We start from the raw sequence: 21388 nt of genomic DNA, 5'->3' as shown, positions 1-21388 counted from the left end.
TTACTAGAGTACCTCCACCCATCATACCAAAGTTCTAGACTCTTTTGTAGGATCAGTGCAGAAGGTAGAGGTGAACAGTTCAAGGATTCATTTATTCAACAAATATTATTGAGGATATATTATTTGCCAGGAAATGTTCTTGGTGTTTAAAAAGTATCAGTCGGAAGCAAAATGAAGATCTCCACTTTCACGAGGCTTATGTTTTAGGGATGGAGAAGATATAGGCAATAAACAATAATCATAACAAGTTAGTAAATTATAACATGGCAGAATACGATCAGTACTATGTAAAGAAGTTAAAATTAAAACTTAGCAGAAGGGATTAAAATGTTGATGGGGTGCTTCCTTGCAGCTTTGAGTTGGGTGATCATATAGAAAGATGTATTAAGTAATAATATTTAAGCAAAGAGTCATGTCTTTGGCAAATTTGTCAGAAGCTTTTATGAGGCTGGGGGTCTTGATTGGGTTCACATCTTTGGCTGTAAAATTCAGCATTCCTTTTTAAAGTTTTGGTCCCTTAGCTACTAGAGAAGAGAACTCAGATTCCTGCTTTAATTTGTGTACCAATTTAAGGAGTTACTACAGAAATCTCTCGGTGTTTCTTGCTTAACTTTCTCTTCATTCTTTCAAACCCTTACTTGTTTCTTCACACCATACTTCTATAATCCACTAGTTTCTATTCAGTTTTCCAGCTTCAGTAGTTGGGACAAGTTTTGGAATCCATTTGCTATCAACCTTGCATATTTTCTCAGAGTCCCATGCACATCTCTTTCTTTCTCTTGCCTGATGTTTACCTGGATCAGGTTTCCCTTCTCTGGACTCAGAAACAAACAGCGCAACATTCAAGGTGTGGGAATCTACTTTTCTGAGTGGCTGCTGAGTGGCCAGAACATACAACCCAGAAGTGTAGGGAGTTAGCTCTCCGTGGCATCAGCCTTGACTATACGAGTAAGTCTAAATGCAAGTCCACAACCTACGCATTTAGGAAATGCCATGTTTCCTTATGTTCTACAAACCTGTTTAGATTTTGATGCTCCATCCCACTGAAGTGGCAGGAAATTCACATGGTCATTTTCAGGACCTAGTTCCTCCCTTCCCCATCACCAGAAGTGACATTTCCAGGGTCTTACCCAACATTATTAGTCTCCTATCTGAACAATTTACATCTTAAATTTTTGTTGGTTTGTCTGTCTGTCCTTTCACCTCTCTGATATTTTGGTATACAAATATATAACCATAAAAATGGAATGGCTTACATTTAGTGGGCATAGTGATTGGTACTGTATTGTGCCTCACATGGATTTTTTGTTTGTTTTTATTTCTTTTTGGATTTCTTTTTTCATTTGATTCTCACAACTCTTGAGTTAAGTGCTGGTATTGTCTTCATTTTAAAGATATAGAAATTGAGGTTTCAAGAGGTCAAAGAATATGACCAAGATCATACATGTGGTGAATTTGAGATGAGAATGTTTGTGGTTCCTGAGCTTTTTTTCTTACAGTAAAGGATTTAGTGGGAAAGCTGGTTTGCTCTCTCTTAGTGTTTGTTGTGTGTAGACATGTAGCATAATTGTTAAGTATCTTACTTAGATCACCTAGTAGATTGTAAGTTTCATCAATGCTTAAATAGTTTGCTTATCCTTATAATTCTAAATTTTCTGATGTGGTCTCTTGTACATAGTTGTTTGTGTATTAAATAATTATGGAAACAAATTGGAGAAAACCATGTAATAAATTGCGATAAAATATCTCTGAAAGAAATGATTATTTCTTTGATAACAAAAGAGGCAATCCTTTTTGTAATGCTGTAGCATTTCTAATCTAAAACCTGATTAAGCAACTTGGAAAAAAAAAGTGCTAAAATTAAGAACCACAGACAGCAGGAGTGCTCACATCAGAAATTTTTCATTGCCAAGTGTGAGACAAATAATAAAAATGGAGGATATAGGACTTATGAGTAATGATTTTCAAAATTGACGCAAATGAAAAAGGGAGCAGTGGTACAGTTGGTGAGAGTACAAATTCCATTGTTGTTTAGTCACTGGGTTGTGTCTGTCTGACTCTTTGCAACCCCATGGACTATAGGGAAATGTTAATTGTGTTACAGTGTTTAAGTATAAGGAATGGAAAAACAGAGCAGTGGCTTTAAGTATACAAAATTTGGTTCTGTGGAGGAAAACTGTAATTTTACTATAGATCTACTCAGTTGTATGGATGTAGCCAAGCAATTTTTATCATATTTATTTACAATAGGTAACACTGAGTATCCTTTTTAAAAACTATTTTTATTGAAGTATAGTTGATACATAATATTATATGTTTGAAGTGTATGACATAGTGATTCACAGTTTTAAAGGTTATATCCCATTTATAGTTATTTAAAATTTTTGCCTATATTCCTTGTGTTGTACAACATATCCTTATAGCTTAATTTATACACAGTAATTGTAAATAACTATAATCCCTCACCCCTATCCTGCCCCTTCCCCCAAGTTTGTCTGTATATCTGTGTTTGTTTCTTTTTTGTTATATCCACTAGTTTTATTTTTTAGATTGCACATATAAATGATATCTTTCTCTGACTTACTTCATTTAATGTAATATCTTTCATGTCCATTCATGTTTTGGCAAATGGCAACATTTCACTCTTTTTTATGGCTGAGTAGTGTCCCATTGTATATATTGTGTATATATATGGCTTTCCAGGTGGCTCAGTGGTAAAGAATCCACTTGCCAATGCAAGAGATGCAGGAGACATGGGTTGGTTAGGAAAATCCCCTGGAGGAGGAAACGACAACCCACTGAAGTATTCTTGCCTGGAAATTCCCATGGATAGCGGAGCTTTGGTGGGCTGCAGTCCATGGGGCTGCAAAGAGTCAAACTGAGGGACTGAGCACATTCTGATAGGTGTGAAGCGATATCTCATTGTGATTTTAATTTGTGCTTTTCTGACGATTAGTGATGTTGAGCATCTTTTCATGTGCCTGTGGCCTTCTGTATGTCTTCTTTGGAAAAATGTTATTCAGGTCTTCTGAAAAATTTTTATTTGGGTTGTTGGGGTTATTTTTTTTGCTGTCAAGTTGTATGAGCTATTTAAATATTTTGTATATTAACCCCTTATTAGTTACATCATTTGCAAATATTTTCTCCCATTTAGTAGGTCATCCTTTCATTTTGTTCATGGTTTCCTTTGCTATGCAAAAGATTTTAAGTTTAATTGTGCATGCGTATTAAGTTGCATCAGTCGTATCTGAGTACTCTTCGTAGCCCATCAAGCTCCTCTGTCCATGGGATTCTCCAGCTAACACTGAAGTGGGTTGCCATGCCCTCCTCCAGGGAATCTTTCCAGCTCAGGGATCGAACTTGTGTCTCATATGTCCCCTGCATTGGCAAGTGGGTTCTTTACCACTAACCCCAAGTTTAATTAGATCCAATTTACTTATTGTTGCTTTTATTTTGTTTGCTTTAGGAGACAAATCCAAAAACTATTGCTACAATTTATGTCAAAGAGTGTTCTACATATATTTTCTTCTAGGAGTGTTATGGTTTCTGGTCTTACATTTAGGTCTCCAATCCATTTTGAGTTTATTTTTTATATGGTAGATAACTAGTGCTAAGTATCTTTTAAAGTCTTTTACAGGGCATTCATATTTTTCTTGCAATAAGGTACCTCTAGCAACACAAGTTGTTGTCATTGTGTATATCTCTATCTGGAAAGGAATATTACCTTTACTTCCCTTGGCAAAATTTTCTTCCATCTAGAGATATTAATTTGCCCCAAACTGGCAGTGTGTAGTCTTGTAGAAAAAGCGTTCCCTCTGCTACCCAGCAGGCAGGTGGCCCTGGCTTTGGTCCCTGTTGCTATGGATCACTGCACACCTGGATCCATTTGTTCAGCTTCAAGTGGAGCAGGTGTGATGAAGGTGGGCTGTCCTATCGGACATAAATGGACTTCACACAGTGCTTTGCTCCTGCGCCAGGCAGCCTCACTGAGTGGGCTGGAATGGGCTATGGTAGGCTCGGGAGGCAGTCAAATAGAAGGGCTGATAATGCAAACACAGACTTTAGAATCTAAAATAATTCCTAGCAGTAAGTAGAGCCTGGCAGCCGCTCACCCAGTAGTTAAATGCTGGTTAACACCAAGGCAGCTCTGCATGAGCTGCATAATTGTAAGCACCTAGATAAATATTGGTTGTTGATTTATTCTGTTTTAAGAGTGTCAGTTTCCCAGCCTTCAGGTAGATACTACTAATTTACTTCCTCTAGCCCCTTATTTATTTATTTATATTTAAGAGCCCAGTAGATGAAGTCACAGTCATATTAAAGCAAGGCTGCAGGTCCTTTGATCTGGGTAGGTTTGGGAACGTAAATAAAAGTGTGCAGCCTGATTAGCTCTATCTCTTAGGGGTAGAAGCTTCAAGGTGAGAATTTTGTTATTCATCTGTGTTCACTGATTATTATGATAGATTAGGGACATGCTCAGTGTGTTTTATGTGAAAAATCATGTAGTAACACTGTTAAAGGATGCATTGAGACAGGGAATCTCAGGAACTGTGGCCATAATTTTGATGATTTAAAATGTTGAAGTTTGAATTATTCATTTGCTTAACAAGTATTCATTGAAAACTGCATGGTGGCAATGAGTAAGAATAAAACACAGTCCCTGGACTGAAGGAGTTTATGGACTAGGGAGGGAAACTGATGACACAGCTGTTTCAACATGATGCACACCTGCAGATGGAGGTACACACAGGTGCTGCAGGTCACCTGACTGAAACTTTCCCTCAGAGAAAAATTATTCCTCACTTTTTATGTGAAATAGAAAAAAAGAAAAAAAAGCAGCTTCAAAACTGGGATAGCTGGCTTTACCATGTGTAAATGTCCTGAAGTCACTCAGTTCACACAGAATGGTCTCTGTGAAGTACATTAACAAGTGCTCCTAGAAAACTACTCCAGAGGAAATCATATGGCTCTGTTGACACCATGTGCATTTTGGAGCTCTCTGGATTGTAAGTGACAGAATCCTGAATTAGAAGGACTCAAGACAAAAGGTGCAATTGCTGTCGTTTAGCCGCTAAGTTATGTCCGACTCTTTGCAACCCTATGTACTGTAGCCCTGGACTCTCCTCTGTCCATGTGATTTCCCCCATGGCTCTTACATTGCAGGTGGACTGTTTACTACTGAGCCACCGGAAAAGCTCGAAAGGAGCAATAATAGGCTCATAAAGTAAAAACTGTGGGAGTTAGAGGAGCTTTGGGCACATCTGGATTCAAGTCCTGAAATACAATTCTGAAACCTTTCCCTCTATCATTGGTTGAGTTTTTTCCTGCACTGGCTTCCTTCTTATTCAGGCTGTCTGTACATGGTGTGCTCCTGCAGGTCCTGGCTTTCATCCACCAGGTTCAGGAAGAGTGAGAATGAGTACACTTCATCCCCAAGGGCACCAGCAAAAACCCCAGGATCATCTCTGATGACCTTTGACTGAGTCAAGTGCCCAACCCTGACCAGTAACAGAGACCAAGAGGATAAGTTGCTTCAAAAGATCAAACTTGCCACCTTTAGAGAAAAGAACTTGGGCTAGGTGCCATCTTTAGAGAAGGAGAGGAAGTCAACTCACCCAAATCAGATGGACTGAGAGCGGGTGAGAGGTAGTTACCTGTGGGAAATTGGGGAGTTCTCTTATTAGAAGTGAGAGTGGTTGCTGGGCAAATCATCTACCAAAACCCCATGGATTTCTGTTTAATTAAACTTTTTATTTCCAGACAGTTGTAGACTCATGTGTTTTTAAGTGTCAAACATTATTTACAGATGTAAAATAATTCATGTGTATTTGCTCAAGCTTCCTAAGCTACTCTCTAAAAACAAACAAAAAAAGCCCTTTGTTTTAATGCTATTAAAGAAATTTTCCATTGAAAATTTGAATTGAAAGACATCTCTTTTAGAACACAGAAAGAACCCTGGGTTCCAGTCCTTGTGAAATAAAAATCTGTGTGGTATTAGGCAAAATACTTGAACTTTTTCAAGCTCAGTGTTCTCAACTGTAAATGTGTAAATTTTATGGCCTCAGTTCCCTCACAGGATTGTTGACAAGATAAAGAAAATGGAAATATGGTTTTTAAACTATAAAATACTACATTTATTCATAAGGCTTATTTTTGAGACACATATTTTTACTTGACTTTGTATAAAGATTTCTTTCCACTCTATTATTTTTATCTCCTACACATACACACACACTCTCTCTCTCTCTCAATTAACATCTAACTTGATAATTTAGCCTCCTATTTTTTCTAGAAAATGAAAAGTTGGATTTTTCATACTTCTCTAGACTCTTCCAAAGGCTTTTCACTGCTTGTTTGTTAGTTATCTCTAAGTTATCCAGACTTATTTGACAGTTTGGAAGCCTTTGACATAAGATAGTCATTCTGTTTGTAGCTAAGTGGCTACTAAAATGCCTGAACAAATTACATGCAAAAACTTTCATTTGGATCTCTAGGAATAAATATCCTCATAGGCATTGTGACCATGTAAATATTGGGTCATCAATTGTGTACAGACTATTCACAGACAAATAACATGTTGAGCAGGCCAGGGCTCACAGCGTATGGTATCAAAGAAAATTCTGTTTTTATTGCCACTGTTTTCAAAAAGGAATACAGTGGGAGAATTTCTTATCATGCTTATAGTTAAAATCTTGAACATGCCCAGTAGCTTTTCTTGTCACTCTTCAATGATACAAAGGCTTATAGTCTCATTTTGTTACAAACTTGATCTCAATTTACTATTAATAGCTATATAAATAATCCATTTGGAAAATAACATTTTGAACTTGATTTAAACTTAAAATTTTCTTTTTCTGATGTAAATAAAAATACAGTCATTTCTCTCCCCTTCTCAAAACTTTGCCTCTCCTTTCCCAGCATACCACTTTTGCTGGCGTCCTGACCTTGCAGGATGAAACATGGGAGGAGATGGCTAGTGAAGAGGGGAAATTCTTACTTGACTGGTAAGGCTGTAAGACAGCTTCATCATCTTGATGTCTTAGGGATTGCCAAATGCTTAGGGGCAATTCTTCTTTCAAGAGAGATTTTTAGAAGGAGTATTTGAGAATTTTTTACTATTCTCCTCTCACAAGGGCAATGTGTTTTTATTCCTCCTAGAAAATACTCCTCCCCGAGTTCATAGTTTTATGAAGACCCACTTCATCCAAGTTATTTGTCCACATCTCTGCTTTTTCAAATAGACAATTGAAAAGGTTTAAAACTTGTTCAAAATTGACTCTCCATGTGGAAAATTCCATGTTTTTTTTCCCTAAGAGTTTATGGGGATGAACTCTGATCCCAGTACAGAAACCACCTCTCTTTTGCTTTACAAAAGCAGCATGTTAGATTTTCTTGTTTCCTATGTCTGAATCATATTGGGGACATGCATTAAGTCTCATGGTTGATGCCTTTGAAAATCCTATTACTATATTTGAGGTGAAGATGGAGATACCTCCACTCTTCTCTCTTGGTGGAAGGTGTTTTGAGGACTAATAGAACAATTCTTCTTCAAAAATCCCCTCTAATTTCTACAGACCAACTTTGGTTTCCTTGAGGTAGGTGCAGGGTTATGAGAATCGTGAAACTTCATTCAGATATATGTATGTCTGGAACATTCTTTGGAATACAGCATTGCATTTATTAGTTCTTGGTTCCTTGGTTGAAATTTCCAATTTAAATGTTGTGATTCACTTTCTAGTTAATCCACATTCATTTCATCATCTCTCCAAATCCATTGTAGTATGCTGTTGCATCTGTCTAAAGCCCCACTGATTCACTTACTTTTCAACATTTCTGTAATCTACTGAATTTTATACCAGCACAATTGATCAGACACTACAATGATTTTGTTCTTGCTGGGTTCCTCTGTTTGAAGAGTGTCCTTGTAGATTAATTGAACTAGCATTGTCTATATTATCACTGACAAGCAGCATGATGATAATTGTCAGTAATGCAGTTCAGGGTTTGTTTGTTTTTTAACTGAGTGGCATGAACAGTTTTTCTTCACTGCTTCAAAATCTGTTCTACAAATTCCAATACTTTTGATAGTAACTTTCAGAACAACTGAAGGTTAAGGAAGTAGCTTATACTTTTTAAAGTTGCTGCTGCTGCTGCTAAGTCTCTTCAGTCGTGTCCAACTCTGTGCAACCCCATAGACGGCAGCCCACCAGGCTCCCCCGTCCCTGGGATGCTCCAGGCAAGAACACTGGAGTGGGTTGCCGTTTCCTTCTCCAATGTTAAAGTTGCTAATTATTACTAATTGAGTGGTTGCCTTGAAAAACAAGTAGGTAACTCAGCAAGCAAGAAACAGCCATGACAGTAAACCAGAGTTCTCATTCCCTAAAACATCATACCAAGAATCTAGAGTTTGACATAACTAGAACCACATAATCTACTAAATTTTGATCACCCCTGATGATTCAGACAGAAATGATCTGTCAGAAAAAATATATATATTCTGATTATGATGGTTTGGTGACATGGAGAAAGATTAATGATTCAAGGTGTAAATGGTCTCTGATTGAACACACATACAATTTTAATTAGAGAAGAATACTGAAATAATCTCTAGAAAATTCAGTCCTACAGTTTTTTGGTTTTTTTTTTTTTTTTTTTGCCACTACAAAGCAGCAAGCTAGCAGCTAAAGAAGAAGACATTGAAAAACTTACTGATTGTATGGGTCATACATTTGGAGAAAATTAATGAGGTGACAAAGCAAGGTTGTCTGCCATGTCTCTTTTGCAAGTTGGAGGTCTTTCATTTAGGTAACATACCATGTAGGCGTCCCTGGTGGTTCAGACAGTAAAGAACCTGCTTGCATTGCAGGAGACCTGAGTTTGATCCCTGAGTTGGGAAGATCTCCTGGAGAAGGGAATGGCTACCCAATCCAGTATTCTTGCCTGAAGAATTCCATTCTGTTGGACAGTCTTTATGCCATTTTTAATGTGGAGGTCAATTGCAGGAATCATTGAAGGTATTTTCCTGAGGGTTTAATTCACAGGGTGTGTTCCAAGCATTAGCAAAAGTAAAGCCCAGTGCGTGGTAACAACAAATAAAATGAGATTGCCATTTAATAAACCAGATTTGTAATTGAGTGCAAGAATTTCAAGTGCTAGAACTAAAAATGCTTTCTGAGAGCTATCACATATCTGGTAATGTTTTCCCTGAGCACTTGCAAGTAAAAAAGTTTCTTTAATACAGTGCTATTCCATTTATGTTTTACACAGACTTAGATCAATCACATTAATAATCAACATCATTTGGAAAGATGTTTGCTAAGTGGGCCTTAATTTATGATTTAGTATTATGTAGGGGCCTTAGGTGGCTATGAAAAAGACTGCTCAGTTTTCCTTTGCCTTCATGAAGCAGGTATTTTAGAAGCATTGATGTAAAAATTAACTGGGATTATTTGGCTTCAAGTGACAGAATGCTCACTCATAATTGGCTTAAGTGAAAAGAGAGTTTATTGGCTTATAGAATTGGAAAGTCCAGAATATGAAATGGCTTTGGGCAAGCCTGCACCCCAGAGATCAAATGAAATCATCTGGACCTAATCTCTCTTCCAGCTGTGGCCTTTTCTTTTCTCACTATTGGCTTTATTTGTGGATATACTCTCCTTTTTTATGCCAAGAGGACCTCCAGGAATTACATGTTTATATCCTCACAACTCTAGTCCAGTTGTAAAGTTTTGGTATTTTGATCAGTTGGTTCTGATTGAGACTAATATTCAATCTTGAAACAGGCTTGGTGGCCAGAGAAATACCTATGACAGAAGCCAAAGGCAGGGACGGTGTTACATGGACTTTTTTAGGCAAGAAAGATCTCTGAGCAGGTAGGAGTAATTGTGCTTAGTCGCTCAGTCATGTCTGACTCTTTGCAACCTCCTGGCCTGTAGCCTACCAGGCTCCTCTGTCCATGGAGATTTTTCCAGGCAAGAATACTGGAGTGGGTGGCCATGCCCTCCTCCAGGGGATCTTTCCAACCCAGGGATCAAACCCAGGTCTCCAGCATTGCAGGTGGATTCTTTACCAGCTGAGCTACCAGGGAAGCCCTTAATAACATACTAGTAAATGTCAATTCACACTAATTAGAATTAGTGTTAGACGCTATCCTTTTCATCAGTATTAGAAGTCTTTGAATATGGTTTGGAAAGATTTCTGCCTTTTCTAGTTTGAAGGTCTGTGATACCCTAATGATAATGTTGTTCATTTCAGTCATGTCCGACTCTTTGTGACCCCATGGACTGCAGCACACCAGGTTTCCCTGTCCATCAGCAGCTCCTGGAGCCTACTCAAACTCATGTCCAATGAGTTGGTGATGCCTTCCAACCATTTCATCCTCTGTCGCCCCCTTCTCCTCCTGCCATCAATCTTTCCCAGCATCAGGGTCTTTTCCAATGAGTCAGCTCTTCGCATCAAGTGGCCAAAGTATTGGGAGTCTCAGCTTCAGCATCAGTCCTTCCAGTGAATATTCAGGACTGATTTCCTTTAGGATGGACTGGTTGGATCCCCTGCAGTCCAAGGGACTCTCAAGAGTCTTCTTCAGCACCACAGCTCAAAAGCATCAATTCTTCAGTGCTCAGCTTTCTAGTCCAACTCTCATATCCATACATGACTACTGGAAAAACCATAGCTTTGACTAGATGGACCTTTTTTGGCAAAGTAATGTCTCTACTTTTTAATATGCTGTCTAGGTTGGCCCTAGCTTTTCTTCCAAGGAGTAAGCGTCTTTTAATTTTATAACGCTTAGGAGAAACAGATATGGAGTTCAAAATTTTCAAACTGCCTTGACTAAAACTGTATAAATTAAATTTTTAAAAATAGTCTGCTTGGTTGCATTTTTTCATTGTGGATATTTTACGTGGGAAAAAGTGATGCAAGAAAAATATAAACAAATGTTAGTAAAAACTAGACTCTTGTGCATGTGTGCTAAGTTGCTTCAGTCAAGGCTCACCACATTTAATCAATTAATTTATTTAAAAGTTGATAGAGTGTTTGTTTTGTTTCTTTTTGGCTCTTCTGAATAATCTTGCTGTGAGCATTAGTGTATTGAACACATGGTTTTGTGTAAATGTATTTCTTTTTTCTTCTTTTTGGTATATATCTAAGATTGAAATTGCTGGGTCATACGGTAACTTTCTCTTAAACTTTTTGAGGAATTGCCAAATTATTTTCCAAAATGGCTGAACCATTTTACATTCCCAACAGGGAATGTAGAAGGGGAATTTCTCCATATCTTCAACAACATTTGCCTTTTTTATCTGCTGCTATTGTTATTTTGTTATCATTGCCTTCCTAGTGGATGTGAATTTTGGTTTTGATTTGCATTTTCCTAGTGATTAATGAATGGTTTTCATCATCTTTTCCTATATTTATTGACCATTGATATATTTCCTTTGAAGAAATGTCTATTGAATTCCTTTGCTGGTTTTTAAATTAGGTTATTTGTTTTTTAGTTATTGACTTGATGATTTTCAAAGATTTCTCCCATTATGTGGGTTGTGTTTTCATTTTCTTGATGGTAGTCTTTGAAGGATCAAAGTTTGTAAGTTTCGATAAATTAGAATTTATTTGTATTTCTTTGTCATGTTTTTTTTTTGTCGTATCTAAGAAATTATTGCCTACCTCAACGTAATAAAGATTTACTTCTATGCTCTTTTTATAATTTTAGTTCTTAAATTTAAATTTATAATCCATTTTGACTTAATTCTTCTGTATGGTGTGAGGAAGGGGTCCAATCTCATTCTTTTATGTATAGATATCCAATAGACCCAACATTATTTGTTGAAAAGATCAATGAATTTTCTTGATACCTTTATCTTGTTTTGAAATATTGTATGTTATAAGATTTTAATATCTCTTCTATTTTTCTTTCCATTCTGTTGCCTCTGCCTTAGTTGCTGCTAAGTTGCTTCAGTCGTGTCCCACTCTGTGTGACCCCATAGACGGCAGCCCACCAGGCTCCACCATCCCTGGGATTCTCCAGGCAAGAACACTGGAGTGGGTTGCCATTGCCTTCTCCAGTGCATGAAAGTGAAAAGTGAAAGTGAAGTCGCTCAGTCGTGTCCGACTCTTAGCGACCCCATGGACTGCGGCCTACCAGGCTCCTCTGTCCATTTTCCAGGCAAGAGTACTGGAGTGGGTTGCCATTGCCTTCTCCTAGTTCTCACTGGGACTAGGGAATGTATACAGTTCATGTGTGTTTGTAACTTCATCCATAATATATCATCATGTTTTGTGTGTGATCCCTTAATTTTTATTCATGAAACAGACAACTTTATTCCATAAAGATTTACTTGTTAAAAAAAGAAGACAGTCTAAGAACAGTTCTTCAGTTGTTCACAAACTGCAAGACTGAATTCTTAGAAACAATCTTTTACAATTGTTCTTTAGGAAGCAAGTAAGTGATGAGAGAACTGAATAGCTTAAATGAGGAAAGTGATCCTATTAAAGGGAAAGAGAGAGTCTGGGATATGGAAGTGAAATTGTATGAAGCAATAAGAGTGAGGATGTGGCAAACTTGGATTTTCCTTTATGTATTTTGTTTCGTGTTAAAACATTCGATAATCTTTAAAATAAGAGGTAAGAACAGTTGACTTTGAATAGTATGGGGTTGGGGAGGGGGGTAGGGGTGCCAATCCTCCCTGAAGTCAAAAATTCCCACATGACTCTACATTTGGTCCTCCTGCCTTCCATATTCCCAATTCCGCACTTGTGGGTTCAACCAAGCAGGGCCTATGCAGTCTGCAGTAGACATTTGTTGAAAAAATCCATTTCTAAGTGGACCCATGTGGTTTAGACCCATGTTATTCAAGGGTCAACTGTAAATTAATCTGTTAATACTTCAAAAGGGCCTTCTTGGGAATACTTAGGATATGGTATTGCTGGAAGTTTCAGAAATGAATAATTTTGATTCCCAGTTTTGCTAAAAATGTATCTTTTTCTAGCCAGAAATATAGTTAACATGAATAAACCTTCTTTATCATGGTCTATGATATCATTTGTATAAATACCATAATAACATTTATAGAATGTCTACACTGTTCTAGGCATACTACTTTTTTTTAAAATTTAATACTCACAACCTTACCAGGTAGTTACAGATGGATATCACAGAGGAGTTAATTGGTAGTAAAAAGGTTAAGTAAATAGTTGAACTGAGATTTCACCCAATGATTGTCTTGCACCAAAGCCCACGTTTTTCCTAGCCTAGGCATACATCAAAATATTGACCATATACTTGTTCTGTTATTGTCAGAATCAATGCAAAAAACTCGGTGTTTACAGAAGAGACGCATTATGGGCCAGGGTAGTCAGGACAGCTTCAGAAAGAGGTGACTCCAGAGTCACCCCTAAGGAGGATGATGGAGGAGAAAAGATGAAAAGATGAAAGAGAGATGGTGAAGGTATTCTACCATAAAGAATAGCATAGCAAAAGAAAATAGTCTCTTAAAACATTTGGTATGAACTGAATAAAAAGTTCTTTTTTGATTCATCTCTTTGAGACAAATGTTCTTGCCTGATTTAATAGAAATGGTATTTTCTCTGCAGATACCTTTGAGCCATACTCTGAGATACAGAGATATTTCTTGTTGGAATCAACTCTGCCAGCATGCTTGAATAAGCAGAATTATTCCTCTAAGCTATCTGAAATGGAGCTGAGACACCAATAAGCAAATCATAACACATAATAATGGAAAAGACAAACATTTATTCCATCCAACTAGTGCTTACATTAATCTGATTAATTAAAGCATGAATGAGAACTATTTATTTGTGCTTGTTGTAAAAGAGCAGCATTAAATTAGCTCTTTACCCTTGGAGACACACCATGATTGTTGGCTTTCATTATGTTTTTAGCCTCATTGCTTTCTTCTGTAAAAGCCATGGCTTACTGTTTTCTCACGTTTCCTACTAGTTGAAGCAGGGCTGGTGCATAGCCAAAGAACTTTTGTTCTTTCTTTTTTATTTATTTTTATTTTTAATCGGAGGGTAATTGCTTTACAATGTTGTGTTAGTCTCTGCCATACAATAATGTGAATTGGCCATAAGTATACATTGTGTCTCCTTCCTCCTGAGCCTCCCTCCCACTGCCTACCCCATCCCACCCCTCTAGGTTGTCACAGAGCACTGGGTTGAGATCCCTATGTGATACAGAAACTTCCCACTAGCTATATCTTTTACATATGGTAATGTATATGTTTCAATGATACTCTCTGAATTCATCCGAATCTCTCCTTCCCCCACTGTTCCACAGGTCTGTTCTCTATGTCTGCATCTCTGTAAATGTGCTGCAAATAGGTTCACTGATGACCAGACTCAAAAGCAGGGTTTTAATATTGAAATTAACCATGAAATTTGTCATCTGACAACCTCATATGCTTGCACGTAAGACAACTACCCAAATGAAAGCAGCAATAATAGGAGGGTCATACCTTTTTGAGAATTTTTTTCCCAGAGATTTTCATTTCCATTTGGGTTTTATCTAATCAACTTTCCCTTTAAAAATTTCATAAGCGTGAGGTTTATTTCCAGTTTTTTTATGTTTACTATGGGGTTCAGTGGCTATAAGTCATTCATATTGAATCAATTCTAAAGAAGGATGCTTCAGGTTTCCTTGAAATACATAAGAAGCTTAAGAATCTAGTCAAAATTGCTCATAAAATAGCCTTTTACTCAAGGTCTGATCCTGGCTTAGTCTGGCTTTGACCTTGCAATATCTATCTGGAACGGACTTACTAAATTTATGAGTGGGACTTAACATGATCCTCTGTGTTCATAAGTGAGTCTCCAGTCTGTTCAAAGGACTTGAAAGTGTTAATAGTTTTATAGATGCAGAAATGAAAGAAATAGAGTATAGAAATAACTTAAAATTGCTATCAGCTTAAAATGAAATTTAACTTGTAAGAAATTGATTATGACATTGAGTGCTATAAAATTGAAAATATTTGGCTAGAAAAAATTCCTTAGTAAGAAAATAAATATGCAGAATAATAGTTTCATATAACATTAGTTCACATGTAACATTAGGTTGGGGCTTCCCTTGTGCCTCAGCTGGTAAAGAATCTGCTTGCAATGTGGGAGACCCTTGGTTTGATCCCAGGGTTGGGAAGATCCCCTGGAGAAGGGAAAGGCTACCCACTCCAGTATTCTGGCCTGGAGAATTCCATGGACTGAGTCCATGGGGTCGCAAAGAGTCGGACATGACTGAGCGACTTTCACTTCACTTCACTTCAACATTAGATTTTGCTTAAAGAAACATCAAGTTTATTTAAAATTCAGACTGGATAGAAGGCAAGAGAGGAAAGTGCTTTAACTGTAATTTAAAATGTAGGTTACAAACATTTTTCCAAATTTAGAAGATATTTGACTAAATGGTAAGTTCATAGAACATACGCTCTAAAGGACTGGGCAAGAAAACAAAATAGGTTTTGATGGGAAGTTGCTGAAGTATGTTGGTAAATATATTTTGTTTTTTCACCTGAGAAATCTTTCTTGATCTCTTTCTTGCTTCCAACCTGTGAAGATTTATTAGTCATGTCATCATGTCATCATGCTTGTCTGCATTATGAAATGTATCCCACTCTGTGCAAATTTTGGTTTTGCTTTTCTCTCATAGGTTAGCAGGAGAGCTAGCTACTTGAAGCAGAGGTTTTGTTTCGTTCATATTTGAGTCCCTAGCATCTAACATCGGGCCTGCTAACAAATGTTTTTCCAACTGAATGGATCTATACAACGGTCCGGATATGCTCAGACATTTGGGATTGCCTTTATTTAAAGAGACAGGGTAGGTCTGAATCTTTTGTCCTATCTTTTTAAGTTCACATGACTAACACCTAAAGGCGCAAACGAAGTGGAGGAGAGCCCAGGGAGCTGTTTCTAGGAAGAAAGCATTTCTCTGATCCTTTGCTCTGCCCACAGTGTTAATAACACTTTGTTCAGCACCCACACTGTCGATTTCATTCCAGCTGGGACTCTTCTGATTAGCAGTCTGCTCTTTATGTTCCCAGAGACAGACTAAAAGGAGGGGCCAAAATGACAAAATTAAATAAATAATGATATTACAGTGTGACGGCACCTTACATCAGTGCCAAGGGAGAAAAACAAAGAAGCACAAAGGTTCTCTTGGGATTATTATCCAGCACTGCCTACTGATAATTTCAAAGTAATTTCGTAGCTGTTTATTGTTTCAGAAATAATTTCCCAGCTTCATTTCATTGATCTTTATAGCAACCATGTGAATTTGAGTAATAAGAGCTGTGATATTGTATCTAAAACAAGGGAGAAAGGAGTGATGAATTTACTTTAGATGGTTGGCCAGGTTTGCACAGGAACTGAGCTTTACAAGACTAGTAGATTATCAGGCAGGTGATGGAAAACATAGAAGGTTCTCAGTGAAGGTAACAACATGCAGGAGGGAACAGAGATGTGAAAATGTATAAATTGTTATTGGGAATATCCAGTAATACAGAAGCTAATGGTACATGCAAGAGCAGAGGTGGAGGTAAAGCTGCAGAGATAAGGCAGACAGAAATCATGTCATAGAAACATCTTGCTTGTCATTCTTAGGGGCTGGAACTGAATTCATCCTTGCACAGTAGTGAGCTGCTGAACATTGTCTAGCAGGGGACAATTATGAGTACGTCTGTGCTTTGTAAAAGTTACTAAGAAAATGCAATTGCTTATGGGCTTCAGCTGGTAAAGAATCCACCTGCAATGTAGGAGACCTGGGTTCAATCCCTGGGTTGGAAAGATCCCCTGGAGAAGGGAAAGGCTACCCACTCCAGTATGATGGCCTGGAGAATTCCATAGACTGTATAGTCCATGGGGTTGCAAAGAGTTGGACATGACTGAGTGACTTTCATTTTCACTTTCATGGGCTTCCCAGGTGGTGCTATAGGTAAAGAACTTGCCTACCAATTCAGGAGACATAAGAAACCTGGGTTCAATCCCTGGGTCAGGGAGATCCCCTGGAGGAGCAAATGGCAACCCACTCTGGTATTCTTGCATAGAGAATCTCATGGATAGAGAAGCCTGGAGGGCTACAGTCTATAGGGTCGCAAAGAATCAGACACCACTGAAGTGACTTAGCACACATGCATGCAAAACAGTGGCATGCAGTATTTTTCTGCTTCAAAATAATGCTGTTCACACTTTAGATCCAATCCCCCGATTCTACTCAAAGTGAAGAGCTATTACCAATGCGCTAACTGTAAATATGACTTTTTTTTACCTTTTAAGAAAAGCTCTCTGAATGAAAGTTAATAGGACTCATGCTATTATAGCGACAATCCCAGATTCACTTTGAATTATATATAAAAGTAATCATTTGCAACTTTTAGCCCATTATCATTATTAACAAATTAACCGTGATAGCCTACAATGAAAACACTGTGTCTGATCAGACAGAAGTGATAGTAGAAGAAAGAAAGCAAAAGAGCAATCAGAGTGCTAGAGGGAGAACCAGGAGAGAGACCTGGAATTATTGGTACATGACAGAAAACCTAAGCTTTGCTGCTGTAACCACAACTGCCACTAAATTTGTCCTGACAGCAAAACTCCCACTCTTATATTTTAAGCCTTCTGTGCTGGTACTCTGTTCTAAACTTATAAAACTGGATGACTCCTAGCCAACAAGTGTTAAAAATATAGACTGTAGTCTGTGGATAATTTTTTAATACATGGGTAAAGCATTTTTCTTCTTCAAGAAGTTCAATTGAAGAAAGCCTTTTATGCTATTTCCAAATACATACACATATTTGGGGGACTTAAGATAAATTCCCTGCCATTATTTTGACTTGTGTTTTTTTTCTCTTTTGGAGTCTATGGATAAGAACTATTATGTTAGGTTCTGCATCATTAGTTTATTTCAGTAGAACTTTAGAAGTGAGGGTGGGGGAACCATTTAGGGTAAGGGAAGTAGATTGGTCCTGCTTTTTAGCTAGAAGAGTTTAATAGGCCAATGTTTCTGGTGGTATGTTCTATAGAATACTATCCCCAGAGGTGTTCCAAGGTAAAATGAGTTTTATAGTCCAATGTTATGGCAAATTCTTATTTTAAAAAATCTCTCTGTTAAAGAATAATAATGCACATTAGTGCTTTATATCTTGAGAAATACTTTAATAAAGAAATAATTTGTTAAATATTTTTAAGCCAGTGTGATAGACTACTAGTCCCCCCAACCCAAATATGTTCTTGCCCTTTGCCACAATAATGGAGTTTAACCTGTGAACATGGCCAACCAACATTTTCCCTTGAAATTAGACCTGCCAATGCCATTGAGTTCTTGCCAGTGGATTGTAGCTGAGTATACATGTTTAACTTCTGCATTTGCTTGTTCTTTACTTCCTCTCATCTTCCCATGGGCCAGAATGTAGACATGTATGTCAACAAACCTCAAATATGTAGATGGAAACAATACCCTAGGAGACAGCAGAATGGGTCCCTGATGACCTTATGAGGTAGAGCCTGCTTTCATACTCTAGACTGTTATGGGAGAGAGAATTTTCTGTCCTGTTTGAACCAGAGTATAACTTTGTTTTAATATCTCAGCTTATAGTTTATTATACTCAACATTATTTAAATTATTTTTGACCCTAGAAACTACTTTCCCCCTTTGTTGGGGAAATCTATTCATATCTTGAAAAACTAGACTTCTAGGAAACACACTTCAGGCAATACTGGACCATGCCTGAACCAACACTAGACTTTGATTCTGATTTCTTAGTCAGTACCACATGCTTTGAGGCATGTCTTGCTCTATGATTTTCCTCACCATTCTCTATCTCCTGATTGGTACCACTCTAATTGATGACCCAAGGCCCAATTCCATCTATCAAATGGCTCTTCAGAATCCCCCAGTGGGTCCTCTGGACCTGGCCAGGGTACAAGGAATAGAAGAGTTTGTCAAGGATCACATGACAAGATTGAGGGGCCAGCCCTGCAAGAGATAGCATCACTCTTGCTTCACTTTGTTTGGTTATAATCACATCATACTGTTCACTTCCAGAGAACTGAGGACTGTAGCTTAGTTGTGTGTTAAAGAAGAAAATGAAATGATTTGATTAACACAGAGAATTGTTTTTGCTACCCTGGAGCCTGAAAAATGTCAGACACTCATTTTCTAAATGCAGCTCTTCCTAGTTGCATTCTCTTTTGGAAATACATGAATGCTTCCACCTGGAGTGAGGAAAAGAAATGAGACTTTTCTTTCTATAATTCCTATGAGGAACTGCACATCCTTTCCATAGTGAGTGACTACTGGTTTAGTGAAAAGGAAACTGGTTGAGAGATGAGGTAGGTGGGAGGACTTCTAGTTTTCTCTTGAAGCGATGTCTTTGTTTAGTCATCTACCTTTTCTGAAATATAAATCTGAGACATCAATTGATTTCCTGATTTCTCAAACAAGAAAGGTATTTAGATATTTGTCCTGGTAACAGTATTTTGTTATTTAATAGCCAGAGTGGGTTATAAGCAACAGCTATTTCTACATCAGTACAAAAATCCATATGACAACATTTTTGATACATGTTCAAACTCTGTGATTCAGGGAGATTCCTGTCTCCAAGCAGCTCTTTCCTTTATCATGTAGCTATCATTACGTTCTATATTATATTGACCAAAAGCATAATGATAAAAGCAGGTGGAACTTAGAAATTTGAGTCCTTCCTCTTCACCTGAGTTACTTGTGAATCTATTGACAATTCCTCTGCATTGTTTACACCTTCTTTATAATTGTTTAAATACTATGTATTATCATTAAACTCTCTCATCTTCAAGTGTTTGTTCCTCTTTTTGTCCACTCCTCCAATAACTGCCTACCAGTCCTGGGGAACATAAAGAATCTGAGCATTTGATATCTAAGTTTTATCTTACCTGCCTTATGTATGGATTCACTTTGTATCTCAAGATTCATATCTTTTACTTTTGGTTCACCATTCCCAACTGCTCCCTTTGTTCATGCTAATGTGAATTTTATCTCTGTTATAAAAATGGTTTAATATGCTATATCTGACAATTTTGCCTCTTTCTGTTCCATAACCATATATGGAAACTCTCCACCCTGCTCAGTCCATATTTTTCCTCATAGCTCAATTGGTAAAGTCTCCCTGCAGTGCATGAGACCTGGATTTGATTCCTGGGTCAGGAAGATCCCCTGAAGAAGGAAATGGCAAGCCACTCCAGTATTCTTGCCTGGAGAATCCCATGGACAGAGAGGATCCTGGCAGGCTGCAGTCCATGGGGTCACAAAGAGTCGGACACGACTTAGTGACTAAACCACCACCACCAAGAGGGAGAAGGAGAAGGGTTAAATGTCTCCAAATATGCAGATATTTTTCTCCCAAGTCTTCTTACAAACCTCAATGGGTGAAAAGGTAATAATTAAGATCAAAACTTTTATGCCACTTCTAGTAGCATGGTGGGACCCTCTTGTGTACAGACCACAAAACATGGACTAAGGCTAAATAAAGTATTTCCTCTGAGAGATCCTGGTTTGATCAATGCATCCTGGTCATTTCTAGGGTTTCCTAGTTACTGATGACAGGCTAACTGCTAATTTTCCTACTGTTTGTCACAATTACTGATCTCAAGAAGTCAGAGATTCATACAGTCTTTGACTAGAACCAAAGCCTTCCTTACTCAAATATCCTCTTGACTTCTGCTCTACAACCTGGCTTAGAAGTACTGATGATTCTGTTATACTTAGAGGGTTTTACTCCCCAAGAAAAAAACTCTTTCCCATTTATATTTTTCCAGGTAACTGGTCCTGCTCAAGTAGTAAGATCAAGTAACCAGTGAAATCATCTTTGAGGCCTGAGCACTTTCCTTTGAGATCATTTTCTTGAACACAGCCTGTCACTAACTGACCCTATCTGGTTTGAAGAACAATTATGATATTACACCGACACAGTTATTGAGCACCTGACCAACCTATTCAAGGGTCTCTATACCCTTTCCTCGAAAACTGACCTCACACTTTTAATCTTGGATAGTTATAATTTTGGTGATGTTGTTTGACTCCTTCAAAGGACACATTTAAACTACTGCTCTGATTTTAATACTCCCCTCTACTTTAGCATCTCAGTGACTGGCGACATATCTAAAACAATGTTTGTCTTCCAAGATAACTCTGTTTCCAGTAATTTTTAAGACAAGGAGATATTCACTGTAGACAGATCTAAGGAAACTACATGCTGGCTCTCTACTGGGTTTGTGGGCGTTGTCCATTGGGGCAGGATGCTGGAGAAATACCATTTGGTGCCTAGTTGGCAAAGGTTTAAATTCTGTGGCATTTAATATCTAGGTGTTCTTTCTATTCCTGCCATTTTTCTTCTGTGAGTCAGTGATT

The 21388-nt window shown here is 37.7% G+C and overlaps 1 protein-coding gene across 1 annotated transcript in view; it reads right to left on the bottom strand.

The window, feature by feature from the left end:
• Positions 1 to 21388, bottom strand: part of LOC145542439 (sodium channel protein type 3 subunit alpha-like) — a 180015-nt gene that overhangs the window by 124969 nt on the left and 33658 nt on the right. The window lies entirely within an intron of this gene.

The sequence above is a fragment of the Giraffa tippelskirchi genome, chromosome 3 (assembly GCF_054371585.1).
Source record: "Giraffa tippelskirchi isolate mGirTip1 chromosome 3, T2T-mGirTip1v1.2.pri, whole genome shotgun sequence".
NCBI lineage: Eukaryota > Metazoa > Chordata > Mammalia > Artiodactyla > Giraffidae > Giraffa > Giraffa tippelskirchi.
This window is presented reverse-complemented; position numbering and strand designations above follow the sequence as displayed.